This window comes from Chaetodon auriga, chromosome 5 (assembly GCF_051107435.1).
Source record: "Chaetodon auriga isolate fChaAug3 chromosome 5, fChaAug3.hap1, whole genome shotgun sequence".
Classification (NCBI taxonomy): Eukaryota; Metazoa; Chordata; class Actinopteri; order Chaetodontiformes; family Chaetodontidae; genus Chaetodon; species Chaetodon auriga.
The window spans coordinates 7914439-7925866 of record NC_135078.1 but is presented as its reverse complement, the minus strand read 5'-3'; positions in this window follow the sequence as shown (position 1 = coordinate 7925866).

Here is an 11428-nt window from a genome sequence, read left to right as displayed (position 1 = left end):
TATCACGGTGAATAAAGACGACTAGCCTTTGAAACATTCTGAAGAATATGCAGCAAGGCCGTTGCGCTACTGCAAGGATTCTGAAGATGTGCTTGAGGATGATGACGACCCCCCACCCCTCAGAAAAAGAACAAAATGCCTTTATTCTCCGTCTGCTCAAAGCAAAATCTTTTATTCAGAGTCTGGTTGACAGCTGTCTGCTTGCTTTCATGGCTCAAACTGTGCTGGAGAGACACAGGAGATGGACATGTGTGATGGGTTGTGTCTTGTGGTCAGAAGGTTTGTAGTTCAAATGTTCAAACCAGAGTGGAATAAGTTAGACTTGGTCTCACAAGCAGAAGCAGATGGAGTGAGCAGTCAGGTGCAATGTGTAAATGTGTGTTACCATATCAATGCAGACTTATTCAGGCTGTGTTTCTAAGTACAAGGATAATGTGATGATAATCATCAGTTTAAATCATTAGGAAAATAAAAAAAACTCCAACGGCTTTGTTACAAAGCTAACACGACTAACAGTCTACAGCCACACGTGCTCTGTGATATTGTACTTGGGCACAGCATTGAATTAAATGCCAACATCAGCAATACACTGCTCATACACTCACAAGAACATTTTTGGCTACTTGATTGTCCTGAGGACAAGCTGTGAACAAAACATTGATATATTATCACCCTCTAAAGCTGATTTGGCAAACTTGTTTGCAAACAGTTACTTATTTTACGCATCCAGCCGTATACCAACATAGCATTCATTTGGAGTCGTGTTTCTGGTCACCTGGTGAATGCTTCGTCTCCTTCAAGCGCTGTTTCTTCTCTACGGACTCCTACGGGAAATAACGGACTCTGCAGTTGAAAACGATACTATGAGAACTGAGGGAATGAACCAAATCTGTAAAGTTGCAGGCCATACAACCAAAACAATGGGCTAAAACAGCTGAGAGGAGTTGAGTGATAATTACTGAGTATTCATCACCCTTTCACATATAGTCGTTTGATCGATCGTTTGATTACACTGATTACAGCTGCTTTAACATGCTGAACCGAGTTCACATCTTAGCTTACCATTTCAGCATGCTGACATTTAGCAAATAGCACAATGTAGAGCTGAGGGTGATGGAAATATCAATGGTTTTGCAGATATTTGGTCATAAATCAGAATCATATTTTGACCTGTTGATGGCACTAGATGAAAAATTGAGGCATCACCAAAGTCATTAGGATTCATCCTCTGGGGGCCATTAATGTCTGTGCAAAATATAATTAAAATCAATAGTGTTTTAGATATTTCAGTCTCTGGACCTAAAGGGTGGACTGTACTGATCAACAAATCAGGTAGCATCAAACCATTGAAGGTTACTATTGCTCTCTCAAGCAGAATTCGGTTTATTTTATTGTACTAAAGTGGAAAGATGACAGGCATTTTGTTGTTGAATTGATGTGGATCTGCTTATAGCTTCTACCTGCTTTACACTCACTTGCTAAATGACACCCAAAATATCTGATTTCAGTTCAAATTTCCAAAGCTGTTTTAATGTTCTTTACTATGTCATCACGTAGTATTCCAAAAATCATCTGCTTATTTGGGTTGGCGGTACATTTGGCCAGTTCCCGCACGCTGCCATCTGTCAGATGATTTAGTGTGACTGTTCCCAATTAGAGCATAAGGACTTTTCTAATTATACTTTTCATTGTCACCATGAGTATCTCTCCAAGTGCACTGAACACTGTTACATAATTCAGCACTAATTCAACAAACACCGAAACCCAAATCAGAGTCCAAGGTGTAAAATCTATTTAAATGGGGCTTTGTAGCCTAATGTGTGTCTATTTGGGGCACAGCGACAGAAAAATGTTTGAATCTCTCTGAAGTAAAGAGTGGGAATGTGGCCTCGGACAGCATATTGACATTTCATTTTAGCACATGAAATAGCAGGCAGCCTGTGTGGACTTTGTGTGTCTCCCCTAAGATGTTCATTGTGGCTGAGGCTGCTCTCTCAGTCCGTGTGGCTTGCCTCCTGCGCTGACTCCCGATGTGTGTCATCATTATCAGTGAACGGGAGAACAGGGTGAAACCTTTATGTGTGATGTAGTAAATTCATTAAAGGGGGAAATGATAGTAGCAGATGAGTCTGTCACATATGCTGCCCACAGGCTCAGTTGCCAGCTCTGACAGGCTGTGGGGGCTGACAGGGGAACATACACTCTGGCTTTGCTATTTTTAATCTGACCCAGTAATTAAGTTGGGAAGCTTTGATTAAGCATGGGGAAAGAGATCTGAAGCCCTGCAATTTTACTATCTTGCAATGTGTCCCTTACACCCTCGTATGTAAACACTCTGATTAGGAAAGAGCCTTTGTTTGATGATTCCTACAGCAGTTAGCCTATGGTGACCAGCAAGTGGGCAACAAGGCAATAATCTGACACATTTTCAGATAAGTAACCAATCCTTATCCTTATCTCAACCACTGACTTTTATAGAGCAGTAAAGCAATGAAACAATCTGTAAATGCATGTATAATATGAACAAACAATATTTGTCTTGTCATACACAATGCAGATAGACCTTATGTGTTGTTTGTGTTATATGGTTATCTATATTTTCGCGATGGATCAAGTGGATCAATACATCAATTCATTATTAAAACAGACATTTTAATGCCTGTTAATTCATTTTTGTTTGATCTGACTGGATTACTCTTTAAATTGATTGCAAGGAGAGGAAGAAACAGAGTACTCAGAGTACTGGGTGAGCTACAATGACTTTTAACAGGAGAGAGAGAGCATGGTGCACTGCGCCGTTCATTCATGACTTTAACTGTCTGTGAAGGTAATCTGAAGACAGTCAAGTCAGGTAGGAGTATTTAGCTCTACCTCCCATATTATCTACATTTTCTACAAGTTCTAGTTTCGATGGGAAATGCATTTGCAGGAATATAAAAAAAGCAATGATATAATTTCCTAAATACACCGCTTCTACATAGTTGGAAAATGACGTGTTACTGTATTCAACATGAAACAGAGGGCGAAAGACTGTCTAAAAACGGATGAAACTGTTGTCCCATAGCGATGCATTCATTTAAGTGTAGCAGCCTGTGCCTACGATATAGAATCCACTGCCCTTCTCAGTCACCATTTTTTGCCGAACAACCGCCAGACTGTGACATGCGTGCGCAAGCGTAACATGTCTGCAGTGACCAATGATGGCTCACTGTGACCGGACTAGACCTCACATGATAATAGCCAAATAAGTGTTGTATATATTTTTTTTTTTTCAAATGGAAAGTTTTTGTTTTAAGGGCTTTATTAAAATATTTTTGTTAGTGTTTTTAGTGTTAGTGTTTTTATTAAAAATTCTCCAAGTCGTTTAGGGTGGGCCAGTTGTACAAGTGGGTGGGCCCAGGCCCATCAGGCCCACCCCTAACACCGCACCTGCCTCAATGACTCATGCAGACAACACAAGGTAGCCTTTAGCATCTGTAGCAAGTTTAGCACATCTGCTGGGTAATTTTGATTATGATAGAACAGCTTTCTGTTGATTATTATGTTTTAGACTAAATATTTTTTTGACATGTAACCAACCCAGCGCAAAGTAGAGCTGAGGGTGATGGGAACTTTGACCTGCTGATGGCACTAAACGAAACCTGAGACATCACCAAAGTCAGTAGGATTCATCCACTGGGGCCCATGAATGTCTGTACAAAAGTTTGCCAATCAATGAATTACTATGAGACTTCATACTGTAGTTGAGGTAATTTTAGAAATGGTTGTTTGTTGTTGCCGTTGACTGTACCTGCTGTTGTGATTTTATCTTGAAACGGTTTGCATCAACTGAATGAGAAGAATGTTAACTGTCCACCCACCCGACTCTGTTTGGCTGACAAGTGACCACTACAGTCAGAAGTGCAGCACAGAAGCAACAACCACTTAGCAACAAAGATGTCACCAAACCTGTGGCATCTGCCAGCTTTAAATGGCAGTGAGAGGCAGCTGTTTGGAGCTTTTGAACATAGATATCATATAAGGTGAAGCCGGTAAAGTACACAAAGCATGCTTGTGTTTAGCATGAATTTGGTCTGTGAAGCTTCACACTGAAGAGCTGGTGGCACGGTGGCACGGTGTCGCCTCACAGCAAGAAGGTCCCGGGTTCGATTCTCGCTGCGGGCACCGGGGGTGTGTCCTCCACCATGCCTTCGGTGCCTGCTGCAAAAAAAGAGGGCCTTTCTGTGTGGAGTTTGCATGTTCTCCCCGTGTTCACCTGGGGTATCCTCCGTAAAATATACCCCCACTAAAAACATGCAAGAAGACCACCACCTGACCAATGGTGACAAAAAGTCGCTTGGATGGCAGCCCACCGCTCCTGGTCTGCCGTGGAGGAAGGACGACCGGGATGGGTGAAACGCGGAAGACAAATTTCACCTTCGTGTGCAGTGTCCTGCATGTGCATGATGTCTGACAATAAAGGGGAATGTCTCCCCCTGATTCTTCTTCAAAGGCTGAAGACTGGTAGAAATCTTCGACAGCATACTCTTTTTTTGTTTGTATTTTACTGTGAAGTCCTTATTTGTTACTTCCTATGGGCACTGACACAGAAAACGCGATTTAGGCAAATGTGACACACCAACGGCAGCTCATTTGAATTAAATGCTCTTTGCCTGTAGCCTCACTCTGTGACATGTTCAGCTACAGGTTTGCAAATTTACATAATTTCATTCTATTAGTTTATAATGTTTCACTGTTTTTACGCTTAACATAAAAGTGGTCATTCATTTCAACGCAGCTGCAAGAAGTATCTCAATTACCTACGCCTTTTCAAGGTCAGCCTCAATTAATTTCAAGCACAGAGCAAAGTAAATCAGATTTGTAAGGTAGCGTGGGCACATGCGTACCCCGCAGTTATATCCTCAAATGTAATTGGACCGTGAATTTAGCCTTGTTCCCTACTTTCCAATCAAATGGAAGCTATAAATACCCCGGTAAACATGTCAATTATGTGTTAATCCGATTTATGTGCTGTGTCCTGAAATATCAACTTCCTCCCACGGCCACCACCAGCGACCAATCACAGCACGAGAGTTTACTATTAGTCCATGCCACTTCCTGCAGGGATGGGCCTGTAGCAAATTAACATGCAGAGAAGTTATCTGCAAAGTGTCAAAGTGACAACCAAAATAGTTTCTTTCCCCTCATTTTATTTTCTGGAGGCCGCTTTCTGTAATTAGGTTCTGTCATACTGCTGGAAGGTAAATGCATGCTTTTTAAGGTTGCCAGCATCAAAGGAACTGTACATGAGGGCACCTGCCGCTGTACACTTCAAAGTGAACACAGTAGATATCTGCCTGCTTAAGTTTTATTGATTTTGCTGTCATGGATGTTGTGTTTTACTTTAGCTGCGGAGTATCTGGGTGTTGACTCATTGCCTTGTATTTTCACACATGTTCACATCGCAGACTGCCAAGACTCAGAGCCCTCCTACACGATGTGTATAGGATGAGGCTGTCCATTGTTTTTGCACTGCATCTGTGATACAGATCTGTAAGTGTGTGTGTGTGTGTGTGTGTGTGTGTGTGTGTGTGTGTGTGTGTGTGTGTGTGTCTGTTTGAAAGCCACCCATATGTTCTAATACTGCCATTTCCATATTCACTTAATATGCTTAGTACATCAAAGTAGTTGCACTCCTTAACTCATCCCTTGTTTTCAGGGAGCTCATTGTGCATTAATGAAAAGCACTCAATGCAAAAGACCATATGCACACCAGGGTTGGAAGAGTTCTGTTCTTTACAGTTCTGTTTTTCCATTAAAATCTGATTCTTTCAGTAACTGGAAGTGTCTTGTAAACCAGATTTTTCAGACAGACTGGTAAGTTTCTGCAGTTAGATCCTCCAGAAATTAAAACTCCCATAGAGCTGCCTGGCTCAAGATATTGAGATTGAGTTGCTTGAAGTATAATCTGCCACATGCTACTATGTTTAAAAATACTGCATAATTATTTGTGATATCCACTGCATCCATAACCAACAACCTACATTGGGTCCTCCACAGAACCTACACACTGTACACATCTATGACAACTGATGATGAACATAAACTAAAAAAAACCAAGTCTCTAAATCAGTCTTCACTGTAAAATTATTATAATTTACAAATATCATCAACCATTATTTCAAGTCAAGAATAATCCCACTTCAGTCCCATTTTCTGTCCACACCTGCAATTTGTAGTGCATTTCAACTTTCAAACTTTCCAGCCTTGGTTGATATAACCCTGATGACATCATCAGAAATGACATGTGGTCATCTGCTTGTTATCTGCTAAACTACTTTGCCTTTTCTCTGTCTTTTGGGAACAGTGAAAGAAAACAGCAGTTTGGTGAGATTGAGGATAATGGACTGTCCTTTGCCCCCAGCACCCTCGGTATGCTGCTTATGAAGTGACAGGAAATGACCTGACCTGGAAAGAACATTATTTGTCATGATTTAATTCTTTGTCAGTGATTGTCTGCTGGACTCGGATTTAAAATGCAACACCATTTATCATGCTGAGGGGACGTTAAGTAGCAGGCCTTTTATGCTAGAGATAACAATGTACAAAACATTAATTGTATAAAAGCCACTCTATGTAGAATTATTATGTAATTGTTGGATCATTTAAACTCATTTGAAATTCAAATTTTTATACACAGTGGCTTTTAGATTCACTTATGCTGATGGTTAGTGCGCTAAACTTGGAGCATTATGTAGTCAGTTTAAGCCGCAGTAGACATCTTCACAATGGAACTGAAATACCCAGAAGTGCTCTCTGCAGTGGATCAGACGGTTTGTACTTTGCTGTGAAGTCTAAATAACTAATTTCCTGTTTGATGAGATTTTGGTGTGATCTGTGCCTTTTGCAGCTTCACTTGCATTCTGTTCGGTAGCCAACACTGACTACAACTTTCAATGTCTAAATGTTTCACCAACTTTCTTTTTCCTGAAATGCAAAAAATCCTCACAGACTACTCTCTGCGGGCTTCCTAAGTTTGTTTATGTAAACAGAGCACAGTATACAAGTGTGCACTGATCCACATTATGTAAACCGTTTTATCATATCTAACCAGGACACTGAGCACATTTTTATATGGCTCAACTTCACTGCCATCAGTTGCCATCCTCTGAAAATCTTTAACTGCCACTAATTGCACAAAAGTTGGGGTTAGTTACTCTCTCTCTCTGTTTGTGTGTGTATGTGTATGTGTGTGTGTTTGTGTGTGTGTGTGTGTATGTGTGTGTGTGTGTGTGTGTGTGTGTGTGTGTGTGAGAGAGAGACAGCCTGAGAAGTCGTGACGTGTGGGTGAGGTGGGAATTAAATCGCACAGCTTGCCTATGTCAGTTTGTTAAGGCTCTGTCGGTGCAGCAGGGTGCTGAGCGAGGACTGACAGCAGCTGGTCTGTGAGTGCAGACTCAAGTACACTCAGGTGTTCCTGTGCTGTCTGAGCCAGTTACAGCAGCAGTCAATCCGACCTCACCTCTTGTCACTGCACATTGTTGCGGATCTGTGGGGACGAGCCGGCGCGAGGATTTGTCATCCTGACACCTTGTCTGATTGCTCTCAAATCTCAGCTCTATTCGCTCCCGTCAACTTCCACAGTGCACTGCCCCACGGTCACTCAGGTTTACTGTCTGTGATGAGGAGCAGGAGCAAGACAAGAGTTTTCTCAAAGCACTTCCTCTCCATCAAATCTCTGATTATGTCATGGGCAGTAAAATTGAAGCTTTAAGAATTAATCTTCATTGCCAGTTTACTGCAATCATGATTGTAGTGTTGTGTGTGTTTCTGAATGCTAGCTGGCATATTTACCGTTTCAAACAACAAGATCTTTGATTCTGTTGTAAAGGAAGTGATGCATTTGATGTTTGTGGTTTGCTACAATAACAAGAGTCTACAATCATACTAGTGGCCTGTAGCTCAGTTTCCATTCAAATTTAGAGATTATTTTTTACCACATTTGCAAGAAAAATAGTAAAAGAAAATGACAACTAATGTACATTTCCATCCACCACTGGTATGCAATTATTATGAGATAAACAGTTGGTAATTGAATTTTTGACGCTTTGCGCTAAATGCTAACGTCAGCATACTCACAGTGACAGTGCTATCATGTGTTAGCACAGCTTTTAGCACAACACACAAAATACATCCAATGAAAATATCTTTAGTTTAGCAGGAATTTGTTCACAAGCCAGTATTTCTCAAAATAAAATTTTGCGGTGGCGCTACAGGAAAAGTCATGAGATTATCATCGCCAATAGGCTTCATCCTCTGGAGAACATAAATGTCTGAACAAAAGTTCATGGAGACCCATCCAGTTGATGCTGAGGTATTTTGATTTGGATCAAAGTGTTGGACTGACTGATAGGCTGGTGTTGCCATCCATAGAACGCACTGGGTGTTTCACCTGAGCAGTGCCAATCACCAAAACCTTAAGCCCTCTGAGGCAAATTGTGATTTGTGAGATTGGGCTAAATAACTGCCTTTTCCCTGTATTGATTTCCTTGACACTATGAGGGCCGTCTCCATGCTTCGATACTGACGATGGCATGCTGGTTTTGTGATATTTGTATAGCATTTATGACCTTTCCAAAGGCAGCGGTGCTTTACAGAGGCTAAATGCAACTCATGCAGCCCAAACGACCTTCAGGACACAAGCTTTAAAGGACAGCATTGGTTACTGCTTCCATCTTGAGATTTCAATGCTCACTGACACAAGATGCTGATGCTCCTGGCTTCAGCCTCCATGTGGCATCTCACACAACTCAGCTGGTCTATAATTACTGATTTCAAAGCATGGAGGAGCAGATGCAATCATAGTAATGAACAGGATTGATGGTTTCAGAATGGACTTTTTTTGTTTGATAGAAAATAAAAAGGACGTAGAAACTGTCTACATCCTGCAAGTGTTTTTTTTCTTTTTTGTAAAATGGCTTAGATGCACACAGATTCGCAAGCCATGACCAAAAATAACTGACCGCCTCCTCATTTACGTGCATCACACAACCTGCAAGGTGACTGCATTTTTTCACAGGCCTAGTCTTTCTTAAAATCAATAGAGCTGTAACCTATTGTCAGCAATACAGACTGAGTGGTTCTATTTCACTGTGAAACCATTTTCTCTGCAGTTTTATCAATTCAAATCCTTTACATTAAGCCAGACATACAAAATGTGATGTTTTTTATTAGACACCACATTAACACAATATTGTCCTGCAACAAAATAGCACATTTATACTCTACAAGCACACACATCCACACTACACATATCAAACACTCTTTTAGTTGCACTTTGTGGGTGTAAAATTACAACCCCACTTACAAAAAAAGTTGGTACACTGTGTACAACAGAAATAAAACAGAATGTGATAATTTACTGATCCTTCTTGACAATACTTAACTGAAAACAATGAATCTGAATTTGATGCCAGCACCATGTTTTAAGCAAGGTGGGACAGGAGCAACAAAAGACTGGAAAGATGTGGAATGCTCTAAAAACACCTGTTTGTCTGTCCACAGGTAAACAGGTTCATTGGTAACACTAATAGTATCATGATCGGGTATGAAAGGGGCATCCTGGAAACGCTCAGTCATTCACAAGCAAGGATGGAGGTAGGTTCACCACTTTGTGAACACATGATTGGATAAAGGATTTTACCCCAGCGGCTCAGGAACACTTCTTAAACAAAGTTCATTTGCAGTAGTGAGTTCGTTTCACTATTGCATATTACTGCATTTTCATTTACTGCACCTATAAACAAACCTTGAGTGCCAGTACAATACAATTGAGGAGGATGGTGAAAGTACAAATGTTCTTTTATTCCATTCTTTCACATGCACCAAAACAAACCCTCTTTGCTCATGAATCATATTATGCTCCATCTGGGCATCATTCAGTGATGTTTCACTTCTTTTCCATTCTCCCAAACCTGGTAAATGTGAGGTGTAGTGTAATTGTCCACATTACTCACGATATCATCAGAAATGAGGGCTACCTGCCTCAGACAGCGGGGGTGATTCTTATTTTGGTCAAGGTTATTGGGTGCACTACGGAGTCAAAAGGCCTGGATGAGCCATGCACTATGCGTTCCACTACCAGGATTTATTTGGGTTGGAGTCATCTCTATTTGTGACCCTGTCTGCATGCAAGCGGCGAGGGCGGGAGAGCAGATTTAGTAGCTGAGATTTTCTCTGCTGATAGCTCAGCTTGTATTACTCAGGCCCCTAAAGGATAGCACAGCACTGCTTGAATGGGTCAGCTGACTTGTGCATATTTGATAGACACCAGTGCTCTGAAATCAAATAATGAGCATGTTGTTATGTGGGAGGAATTAAATACAGATACCATGGATACCATCATCCATCACTTTTCTCACTTTTCTCTGTCATACCTTCATTTGTTCTCCTCCAACAAAACATGCTTTACTGTTATTAGCTTCTGTGCTAAAGATTATATGTGGAAATGTCCCCAAAGATCTGGCTGCCTGGTTTGGTTTTGTGATGAAACAATACAGTACACTTCATACATAACGGCACAGATTGGAGTACAATCAAGTTATTAGGCATAAATCTGAGACGAGACACAGACAATAAACAATGAAAGTTACCTTATTCATTTCCACAGTAAACCTGGCAACAAGGACTACTCTGTATTTGCTACATCATAGACTTAAATCAAAATCTTGGTTAAAATAGGCATTACAAGTTACAACTAGGCCATATGTGGTCCACAAGACCGTTTTGTCTGGTCTGCGAGGCAATTCATGAATACAAAAAAGCAACTCAGAAATATGAGCACATCATGCTCAAACTCGCTGATATCACATCATTGCATCATGGCAACTGTCAAGAACAGTTATAAAGCTGAAACCTCATTCAGAAGGAGAATTTGTGAAGGAGCGTGTTGTTGCTGCTGTGGAGCTGCTAGCACCAGTCAAATTAAAACTGTTCCAGAGTGTCAGTTTGTCTGGAATAATTCAGAGAGATGAAGGAAATTCTGATGTGAAACTCAGTGTTTGTGTGATTTGTCCTTCATGGTGGACATTACTAAGTGCCTCTCAGAGCTGAACCTCAAGCTCCAGCAGCTTCTCAGCTCTCTGCTCTCAAATATGAAATCATCTGAAGTGAAATTAAAACTGTGGTAAGTGCAGCTGGAATCATCTCTACCATCTGACATCAGACGACTCCCCAAAGAGAAGCGGTTCCAGTCAGCCCAGAGGTAAGAGTGATACATGTGTTCAATAATTTGGGACGGTCCTCAAAGGGTGTTAGAAAAACTGAAATGGCCCTTGATAAGAAAAAAAGACAAGAATGATTTTGTCATCTAATCTTACCTGGTTTCTGCACACCTGAGGCTCATTCACCAATCACCACCACAGTACATAAACTCCGGCTCTTCACTCCA